Here is an 11566-nt window from a genome sequence, read left to right as displayed (position 1 = left end):
CGGTGCTCAACAAACTTGCATCGACGACAAACCTTGTAATGAGTAATCAGCCTTTTAAACTTACTTTTACAACATTGAACCCAAGTGTTTAATGTTTTTATAAATGATTACTTGATGATCTTTTTTGATTATATTTATAAGTGACTTAATCATTATAAATTCACACGTGAAACAAATGCAAGCTCATATAGAGATGTTCAACGAAACCGGTTCCTGGAACCGAACCGGTGGACCCGAACCGGACCCGAACCGGTTCCTACCCGTTTTTTGTAGGAACCGGACCCTATCTGATTCAACCCGATGATCCGTGACCGGTTCTTGCATTTCTGAGTGGGGGCGGGTAGGAACCGGAACCGAACCGGAACCGGTTCTGTAACCGGAACCGAACCGGAACCGGTTCCTAACCGTTTTTTTTGGCCGTTTTTTGACCGTTGGTGTCAAAAATAGCCGTTTTTTGACCGGTTACGGTACAGGAACCGGGTTAGGAACCGGTAAGAACCGGTTAGATAGGTTAGGGGTCCGAGGGTGGGAGAACCGGTTCGGTTCCCTAACCGGTTCGAGCCTGGAACCGGTTTAAAAGGGGGTTTTGAATATAGGAACCGGTTCCGGTTCCTAGTCCCAAACCGTTTTGAACATGCCTAAGCTCATATATGAATCCACTTTGGAAAATGTAGCTGGTTTGACCATGTGAATTCACTTTGAAAAATCTGAACTTGTCCAAAAGGCTTGTAACCAATGTCCGCTTAAAAGAAAAAAGTTGTTTGTTTTTATGAGATAACTTTTTTTATTAAATAGTTGGAGTATTATTAAGATATATTAATTAGTCTTAAAACTAAAATGTTTTGTTATGACACTATTAGATTTGTATGGTACTAGTATTCACACCCCGCATTACGGCGAAGGTGTAAAACCTTATATATACATATCACCGCCTTCATTCGTCATCTCCACTCCCGCAGTCAGTAACTAACGTTAACCATTAAGAAAAAGTAAGAAAAAGTAGACGTAAAAACGTTGAACCACAAACACTCATTGCATCGTGTTAACACACAAAAATTAGACCGAAACATAAAATATAGAAAAAATATAACTAAGTCAACTTAACATCTACGTGTTGCGATGAGGCTGTTAAACAGGAAAATAGACATAACATTCAACCACACGCACGCGTTGCAACGCGGTAACTCGTTAAATTCAAACGTAACCGTTAAAAAAATGTAAAAGATGAAAAGTATAGGGCACCAAAGTTTAAAGTGGAAAAATATATTTTGTGATATATTTGTAAACTATGAAAAAGTGTAAGGACCAAAAGTAAAAAAATGAAAGTTATATAAAAATGAATATTACATAGTACAAACTTGAATACACAATGTATAAGTGACTAATACGTGTTTCTCCCACTTTTATTATTATATAAATTTGATGAAAGGTAGGTATAACAATGAAGAACATATAGCTTTACTAAAATAATCTATTTATTTATTTTTCTAACAACAAAGGCCCACACAGTCAGGATAACCCTGACAGATAGACCATCGTTCTGCCTAAAAAAGAACGATAACCTTTTAATTAGTTTAAAAATCTTATATAATTGCAATATTTACATTAAAATCAACTAAATATTAGTTCTCTTTTTCTCCACTTTTTCAAGATTTCCCAAAGAACTCTATATAAGCATACACACTGAAACACACTTTTCAAGGTTTTTGCTATCTTTAAAGCAATTTCAATTGGCATTCATCCGCGGTAACTAGATCTTTATTTTTTTTTACAAAACAAGAAATAATCCAGTAAGTGTATATACTATATGCTTCACTTTCTTATCTAACAAGCTGGTTTTGATATACTTGGTGATCTTTTTCATTTTAATAAACTTGTAATAGGTGAATTTGTAATCGGGTGCAGTGCAATGTGGTGTCTATTCTAGTCTCTTGCTAGTCGAGATGTGTTTATTTTTTAAATAAATTTGGTCGTTCAAAAAACAAAACAAATTGGTTTCAACACACAACACATCCAGCAGTGGAAAAAATAACAAACAAAACAAACAAGTTGGGTTGTTAGAAATTGTAAATTCAACATAGAGAGATTTAATAAGATTACCCGGTCACTAAAAGGTGACTTTCATTAATTAGTATTAAATATATCTTTGTTTGTCTTTGTCTTTTGTCTTTTTCTTTTCTTTTTTTTTTCGAAAGGCAAATTTCATATTTTTACTTACTTTTCCTTTTTTTTAAATCTTCAGAGCAAAAGAGATTTGCAACACAATTTATTTCATCATAACATAATTAAATGCACATATTATATAATTTTATGTTTCATGAATTGTATAATATTCATTTACATGTTAAACCTTTCTTTCAGAAGGTAGAATCTTCATCTTCATCATCATTTTGTTGACATGAGCCACAAAACGCCCGAAAACAATCTTGATATGCCTAGAGATGATGAACAAGATCCTAATATGCACCCCAACAAAAAGAAAGGTTACCATCGCCTTGCTCCACATCACATCCAAGTATTGGAAAAGTAAGTTGTTCATTTGCTCCTAATATTTTTTAATTGTATTTTGTATGTTTTGTTGGTGTGACATATAAGATGGCAGGATGAGAATTATATCAAGCTGATATGTTTGCTGTAACAAAGCCAAAAAAGCTACAAAAGGGGCTAAATTTATAATTGATTGTAATTTATCACCTAAAATGGAGGATTTTTTTTTTTTATTAATCTGTGATTTTAAAATTATCTCCAAAAGTGGAGGACTTTTTTTATAAGGGCTACCATCTAAAGCGTCACAAGGAGAGCTAAACCTTTTAACTTGACACATACAGGGCAAGGCCAAAATATTTGGCAGTCAATTTGGTTCGATGTAAATATATGCCATAAACTTGAGCAAGATCATGCACGTGTTTAGATTTAAAAAATAAAAAAATAAAATTGACTGTCAAATAGTTTGGCAAATAGTCATTGCATTGTCACACCAAAATTCCATAAGTTGCTTTACCTGCCGTGACAATGCAATGAATGATCGCCAAATTATTTGGTGAGTTGGTTGTATCTTTTTTTAAAATCCGCACATGCACGTGATCTTGCCCTCTTGGAAAGTTAGTAAGGAATACAAATTGATAACATATGGGTACAACTGTGTATTAAGCCATACTATCACCAATGGTTTGACAATTTGTGTCAAGTTTACAAGGTTATATATAATTTGAGACCAGCTTCAGATTTTTCTTGGTCATTATTGTTTATATTCCATGTATAGGTCTTTTGTAGAGTGCGCTCATCCAGATTAAAAGAAAAGACGGGACCTTGCTAGAAGACTCAAGTTAGGACCATCGCAAGTAAAATATTGGTTTCAAAACAAACGAACATATTTGAAGGTACGGAACTTACATAAAAACTAACATTTGTAGTATGAATATTCAGGACAAGTATATCAGTATATGTATCGACTGTTGATGTTCGATCGATGATTTATCAAATGAGTTGTGCAAACTTTGTAAATTGCAAAACAAGTTTATTTAATTGTATGTCTTCTTTCACGGTAAAACTAATTTAGATTACCAAATGAACATCCGTTATTAATTTTTTTTAAACCTAATTGATGAAGTTAAAAAGATCATTAGCAACGATAGATTAAAAGAATATCATATCATTCTATATTAAATTACCTTGATAGCTTAAATCAAAATCGGTCATGGTTGCTAGGCCTTGAACGTAAAGAAAGAAGATATGAATTAAAGTATGATTGAATGGATGTCAGTTAATTAGTTACAGTAATAAAAAAACGGGGATTGGTAAATTTAGTTAAAACGCTTTTTAATATTTCGGTTCGGTTCCAAGTCTATAACCGCCGGTTTTACCCGGAACCGAACCGGGAAACGTTTAATGCAAATTCTGATAACCGAGAACCGTAAGGTAACACACATTAACGGTTCTAAGACACCGGTTCCTCGGTTGTGGCGGTTCTGAGCCGTTTTTTTGCTCACCCCTAGCTGCTTTATAATATATATATGAATTTATAGTTGCTTAAACTTTTTAGCTATAGTTGCTTAAACTTATTTTTTTTCCTAATTTGTGTGTGATGAGTAAATACAATAAATTACTAATGATCAATTGGTTTGAGTAGATTTGTACCTGGTTCATTTTGAACCATGATTGCACTTCCATATACTCTATAAAGGAATCAAAGTTATACTCAATAATCTATCTTAAAAGTGCCTTTTTGTCATTTTTTTCTAAATTAGGCTCAGCACAAACGCAACGATAACTCACAACAGAGAAACGAAAATCAAAAACTAGTAGCAGACAATATGCAATTAAAGGTAGCTCTCGCCAATGCCGCATGTCCAAGCTGTGGAGGGCCAGCTGCTACTGGGAATATGTCCTTTCAGGAACAACAATTGAGGATTGAAAATGCTTTTCTAAGAGAAGAAGTATGTTAGGTTTTACCATAAGCAAAAAATTATTTTCCTCACATACTAAATGCTGTTTGTGTAGTTTCATTGTTTTGTTTAAAGTTAGTTACTCTTTTAATATATGTATATTTTTTCTGATAGATTGATAAGGTATCCGGAATTATTGCGAAGCACGTTGGCAAGCCAACACAGACACACCCTGACTTACCAGGGCCTAGCCTTAACCCACAACAAGAAGTACTAGGAGAAATGCTGGGGGCAAACGACATTCTCCAGTCCATGGCTGTACTTACTGACAAGCGAGTTATTGTGGAGCTTGCTACTGTTGCCATGGAGGAACTGATCAGAATTGCTCAGGCTGGTGTGCCCCTCTGGGTCCCAATCTCATATGACGCATCTCAACTGACGCTAAATGAAGCCGAGTATCTGCGGTCATTTCCCCGATGTATAGGACCGAAACCAATGGGACTGAACTCCGAAGGTTCAAGGGAATCCACGGTTATCTTCATGAATCAGGCAGCTGTTGTGGAAACTCTAATGGATGTGGTATATTATTCACTGAAACTACAATATTTTTGTGTCTAGATTCTTATGAATTGACAACTTAACAATCTAACAATGCTTTTTTAGAATCAATGGTCAACTGTGTTCGGCGGCATCGTTTCAACAGCAGTGACTCTCGAATTACTTTCAACTGGTGTAGCTGGCAATTACAATGGAGTTATGCAAGTGGTAAGGGGGGCATGCATTTAGTGTCTTGTGAAGTCGTACCTTAACTATTAAAACACCGAATCTAGTTCCATCTATATTAATCTACACACTATGGTCAATATTTGGATATTAATTGCAGATGACGGCTGAGTATGAAGTTCCTTCTCCACTCGTTCCAACCCGAGAAAACTACTTTGTTAGGTATTGCAAAAGACTTGATGATGGAACGTGGGCCGTGGTTGATGTATCCTTGGATAATTTGAGCTCTTCATCAGTAGTAAGATTTAGAAGAAGGCCTTCCGGATGTTTGATTCAAGAGCTTCCCAATGGATACTCGAAGGTACAACTTCTTCAACATTTACATCAAAACTTAATTAACTTTGAAGATGGAATAAATGCAAATACAAAAGTAAGTGAATTTTGCGAATTCATGTCTATTTTCTTTTCCATTTCTAGGTCACTTGGGTTGAGAATGTGGAAGTCGTTAATGTGGCCGTTCCTGATATCTATCAACGGCTAGTAAGCTCTGGTCTAGCATTCGGTGCAAAAAGATGGGTAGCAACTTTAGAAAGACAATGTGAACGACTTGCTGGCGCAATGGCTAACAATAATCCATCGGGAGATTTACGAGGCAAGTATATCCTTAATTGATTTTATTAATTCTTTCGTAATTCGAAGAAACATCTGATAAATTACATCACTTTGTTCATTCATGTGATAGTTATAAATCCAGAAGGGAGAAAGAATATGCTGACGTTAGCTCAGAGAATGGTTTTGAGCTTCTGTAGCGGGGTTGGTGCTTCGACTGCTCATGAATGGACTACTTTATCTGGAAGGGGTTGGGGTCTAGATGATGTTCGGGTAATGACCCGAATAAATGTGGATGATACAGGTAGACCTGTTGGTATTTTGCTAAGTGCAGCAACTTCATTTTAGTTACCAAATCCATCAAACCAGGTTTTTAGTTTTCTTCGCGATGAGAACTCTAGGAGCAAGGTAATCAAGTCGATATTGAAAATCCTTATAAAATCATAAACTTAAATATAATCTGAATTTAGCTCTTCATCCTTATGTTTTAAATCCAGTGGGACACTCATTCAAACTGTGAACTGGTTCGAGAAATGGTACTACACATTGCTAATGGCCGTGATCCAGGGAATTGCGTTTCCCTTATGCGTGTTAATGTAAGTTCCAAAATTATGCAAAACACAACTCATGAATCATGATCCTCATGTAACTTTCAACTTCTTTTATCTTGTAGAGTGCAAATCCAAGCCAAAGCAACATGCTTATGCTACAAGAGAGTTCTACTGATTCTACAGGATCATATGTTGTATACGCGCCAGTAGATATTGCAATGATGAATGCTGTATTAAATGGCGGTGATCCAGATTATGTTCCATTGCTACCATCTGGTTTTGCCATACTTCCTGATGGACTTGGACAGTATGAAAGTGGTGTTCTTAAGGCTGGAACTGGTGGATCCTTAATCACAATCGGACTCCAGATTTTATTCGATTCAGTTCCTACTGCCAAAATATCACTAGAATCAGTGGCAGCAGTTAAAAACCTAGTTAAGTGCACAACGGAAAGGATCAGTTGTGCTATAAATCCGTACAATCTATGAGCAATATTAGAGGCACTACAAATGGTAAGACAGTCATCAATCTCTCTTGTTTACATTTTATCTAAAATCGAGCATGCATTCCTAATTGTCCCTATTGATAAATGCAATATATTATAACTATGCTTTGGATATAGCTAACGTCAAGATTACGTTGATTAAAGTTTCTATCTGTATAAATATTCGAGGGTAGCGATTGATTAAACCTGTAGACACTCTATATTTCCATTTATATTGTGTGACATAAGTTACTTAATATATATTAGTGTTAAAACAATATTCTAGCTTATATTTAACACTTACTAGCAGTAAAGAATGTTGAGCATAATTAGGACAAAATCAAGATAATAATTATTTATAACGAGTGCGTATTATATCATGTAATTGTTGTAGAAATGATAGTGTATCTGGGTATATATACAAGTTGGAAGAGGTATGATCAACAGATGTACCTCTTGATCACACTGGAACATTACAATGGTTATGTGACACACCTATAATTAACTTAATAATAAATATAACCAAAGTTTAAATATATTCTAAGTATTCTAGCTTAATAATTTTTACGTTCCTGCGTAAGCTAGATTTCCTTCATGAGAAGATCTTTATTTAGACAATTGAAGTTACCAACTTGCAGTGCTTTCGCATTTGTCTTCGTTCTTGAGCAGATATGGTAACAATTGATGCGGATGTGTTTACTCTTTTTATGAAATGCTGGATTTTTTTTAAGGCTATGGCTGACTTGTTATCGGCATAGATTTTAATAGGAGTGTTTTTGGAATTAATCTGCTAAACATTGATTTTAGCTATATCTTTAGATTCTTCTATGGCAATGACAAAATATACAAATTTTCTTGCTAAACTTCTAATTATTTTTTTCAACAACCTGTTTATCTTCAATGATTTCACCATTTAAACTCATCTGATTTAGACAGATAATAACTCAAATGCAGAATTTCAGTTTTTATGTTTTTTGCATTTTTATATTATCATATTTACATATATAAGAGTTGTAATTTTACTATTTACTTTTGTCATTTCCTTTGTATATTTTCTCAAGTATGTTCAGCCTCTTAGATGTCTTTTCTGCTGTTATTTTCTTAAAATGATATCGTCTAACGCCTGATAGATAAAACACAGCGCCTTACTGTTCGATTTTCTAATTTTTTCTTAACTTTTTAGTTTGTTCAGACGTAAGCGCAATCAACCGTATAGACTCATCAAATTCACTCTCATTGATTTCCGAGAGTACATGTGATCTAGAGATGTACCTCTTGATCACACCGGTTCCCGTATAACCATCCGTATAAACGGCTGTGTGACATACCTATTACTAACTTAATAGCAAATATCATCTAAGTTTAGCATATCCTAAGTATTCTTAGCATAATATAAAGTTTACAAAAGAAAAGTTAATCAATAACAAGGTGTCCAAGTTTAAATTATAATTATTGTACACTAAAATTCTTAACATTCCTATTAATCGCCCTAGCTATATCGCTATATATTATTGTCAATTGTAACTTACATATTTTCTGATACGTACTCATTCGTTTACGTATAATGCAGTGCCATGTCAGGAAGTGGGAAAGATCTAGGCTGGCAGCGTTTCTCTTTATCTTCTCAAATGGATGGAAGAAGTCTATCTGCAAGAACCTACATTGACAATCCTTGGACATATGGAGATGGTGTGTCACTGATGCAGGATACCATTTTTCATCATTTCATGGGTTATAGGTTCGGCTATTGACTCGGCCAAACATGAAGTTTACAGAGTAAACATACACCATGTCTAGTATATCCTATACTTCCAAATACTTCGTTTTTTTGCTTTGGGATTTATTATGGTTTTCGAGTTGTATGGATTTTGAATATGAAGTCTATTGGCAGCATGCTTATAGCACTGGTTATAATTTGACTGCTGGTTTGATCATTTTTTTTTGTTATGATGTTTATCTATTTCCCTTTGGTTTGGTTTTATCATAGGCAATGAATCTTAGGTTTTAATTTATTTCTCATACAACCAGGCCCGGCCTTGAAGGTATGCGAGCCGCACCTTCAGTCGGGGCACTTTTTTTTCGTGAGCCAAAATTTTTTTATATATATATTTTATATGTGTTTAAAAAAATAATTCTTATGTATTATAATTGAATAACCTTCCACCTCTGGTGGAGTGCCTAATGATGGATAAGTGCCTACTCTCTTTGAGGGGCCATGTTCGAATCTTGAAGCCCCCGAGTTTTCTATTACAGTGTATTTACTCTGGAGAGACTTCTCTTGTGGAGGGTACAACATCTGTCTAGTGACAGGTGGCTGAAAATTTTCTCGGGGAACGCCAAGCCAAACTCGGATGCCAGCGTGGGCCCGGTTATGACAACATAGTCTGGCCTGAGTGAGGTGGTGGGGCTCCTCTGTGAGGAGTTGCGGTCTAACTTAACTGTGAAATTCGCTGTTAAAATTATAAATGAATATTTTTAATCCCTTTAAAATTATCGGTCCAAACAAATTTTTATTCTAATCCATGGATTAAAAAATATTTTGTTAGGCCAAAACCAAAATGGCAAAATCAATAATAAAAAAAATAATAATTTGTTATAAAAATTAAAGAAAACGTCGATCAAAATAAAGCCTCTTGCGACACTTCGTCGTTCTCATTCCCCCTTCCAAGTTCCAACCCTCCTTTAGTTCTCTGCCACCGAACAGAACACCGGCCACCGCCATACCAACTCAGTAATCACCAGGGTATGATTTTAAGTTTTAACTATTTGATTATTTCATTTTATGGTTTTTGTTCAGCTATTAGGTCGAACGTTTGGATATTGGATAATATAACTGCGAATAGGTGATCATACAATTTGTTTTCAAGAATGTTATGAGAGTTTCAGGAATCATCGGTTAACAGTTAACTATTATTGTATTTAATTTTATTACTATATTTTTGCTATTTTCATTGTTATCGTTAATGTCGTTTGATAACATTAGCTTATATATTTATTACATATTAGGGCATACGAACCTTTTTATTTCAGCTCGGCCGAGGTATTAAAATTTTCGGAGACGATTTACATACAACAAGTGTCTTTTTGCTTTATTATTTCCAAACATGCTTAAAATTAGGTTTCAAATGTAGAGAAATATAAAGTCCCAAAGTGTATGGACGAGACTATTTTGATACTTTTAGCCCGGTCTCCAAAGTGGTCACTATCCGTACCGTACTTATTGCTTCATCTAAAAATTGGACCCTCCGGCTTGAAGTGAAATCTTACGTTGCATGGATGTGCACTCAAATCCCATCCTCTAGGGTTTTTGTTATTTGTTATATACTAGTTAAAGTAGTGATTACATTAAAAAGAAGGCAAACGGCCAACAAATTGTGCTGCTATCCCCTTTTGAAGTTAATACATTTTCACATTGGACTCTCCTTGAAGAGAGGTTTATATGGTTCACCCACCGGTCCCGACTTGCCTATCTGTAAACTTCTTTCATAAGTCACTTTACGGTTTGAAACAGATGCCTTCTGTTAGGTATTAATCATAGTTGGTACACAACGGAAACACAAACACACGCACAAACAAAAGCAATAGATAAGAGACACGGTACTTTACGTGGTTCAATCAAGGAGACCTACGTTCACGGGCTGCAACTAGAGTATTTTTGTTAAGCGCGGTACAAAAGATTACAGTACATGACAATGGTATATATAGAGAACAATTAGGTTAAATGACTTAGGGACTAAGAAAACTCCAAATGGGTCATCCTCCATAATTAAACGGGCCGCCCCTTTTGTCTTCTAATCGTCAACCAACGAACCCGACTCAAAGGCCATCACTAATCCTAACAATCTCCCATTTGAAGGCCTTGCAATAAACTCTAGCTCGCCATTCAAGTACAAAGCAACACAGTCATCAGTAATCTTTAATAACAAGCCTTCCAAGCTTCCAGTTCCCAATGAACAAGCTAAGACTTACCCCTAGTTGCATCAACCCCTTCAACATCAAGTACCAGAAGGGCCAGTTGAAGCTCCGCCGAGCTCCAACTCGTTAGTCAAAACTGACCCAACCTCTATCTTAATTAATGTAGGGGTAGCACGATCCACAAGTTCCAGAGATAACCCGAGAACCACTACCACTATCCTCTTTCAGCAAGAGTTCCCTATGAGAGATTTTGTGTATCGGAATAACGGTCTTCAAAACCCAACGTTGTTTTGTAACAGTTCCCGGAATACAACTCATGCTCCCACTGTCACCAAACCCCTGACATGTTTTATACCTCCAACCCCGCTCAGCTTGAATCACCTTGGCACCAGCCTCCACTCTTGCAAATTGAACCTTATTTTGCCCCTTTGACTCAACGAACCCGACGTTGTTTTGGGGGACGTCCATACTTCCCTCAATAGGTACTTCCACCATGTATAATGAACCACACATGTTTTCGCGAGCAATAACCAAACTACCTTTAGTTACCTTCCATTTAACTTCACATGCCTAGTTCATCCAGTTGACTAACAGAGATAAGCCTTTTCTTCAACAATGGAATAACTCTAACATTCTTCAAATTCCAAATGGTTCCCAATGGAGTTACCAAATTAACGTCCCCCATGCTCATAACATTAAGAACATCACCTTTAGCAATACGTACAATCCCAAAGTTACCAACCTTTAGATTCACTGTCGTCTCCCCGATGTGCGTAGTGTGAAACGATGATCCGGAAACCATGACCCAAGAGTCCACCATGCTATCAATACTACAAATAATGCCTTGTCATCATTAACGCCTTCATTAACTTGTTCAGTAGTGTTCACCTCAGCAGCCT

The 11566-nt window shown here is 35.8% G+C and overlaps 1 pseudogene; it reads left to right on the top strand.

Moving 5' to 3' along the window:
* The first annotated feature begins 2340 nt into the window (after positions 1 to 2340).
* Positions 2341 to 6781, top strand: LOC143529720 (homeobox-leucine zipper protein PROTODERMAL FACTOR 2-like; annotated as a pseudogene).
* The last annotated feature ends 4785 nt before the right edge of the window (positions 6782 to 11566 follow it).

This window comes from Bidens hawaiensis, unplaced genomic scaffold (genome assembly GCF_021521415.1).
Source record: "Bidens hawaiensis isolate Kalapana, Puna unplaced genomic scaffold, B.hawaiensis_p1.1 tig00008655_1, whole genome shotgun sequence".
Classification (NCBI taxonomy): domain Eukaryota; kingdom Viridiplantae; phylum Streptophyta; class Magnoliopsida; order Asterales; family Asteraceae; genus Bidens; species Bidens hawaiensis.
Note: the sequence above shows the minus strand (reverse complement) of the source record. Positions and strands in the feature narration are given on the sequence as shown.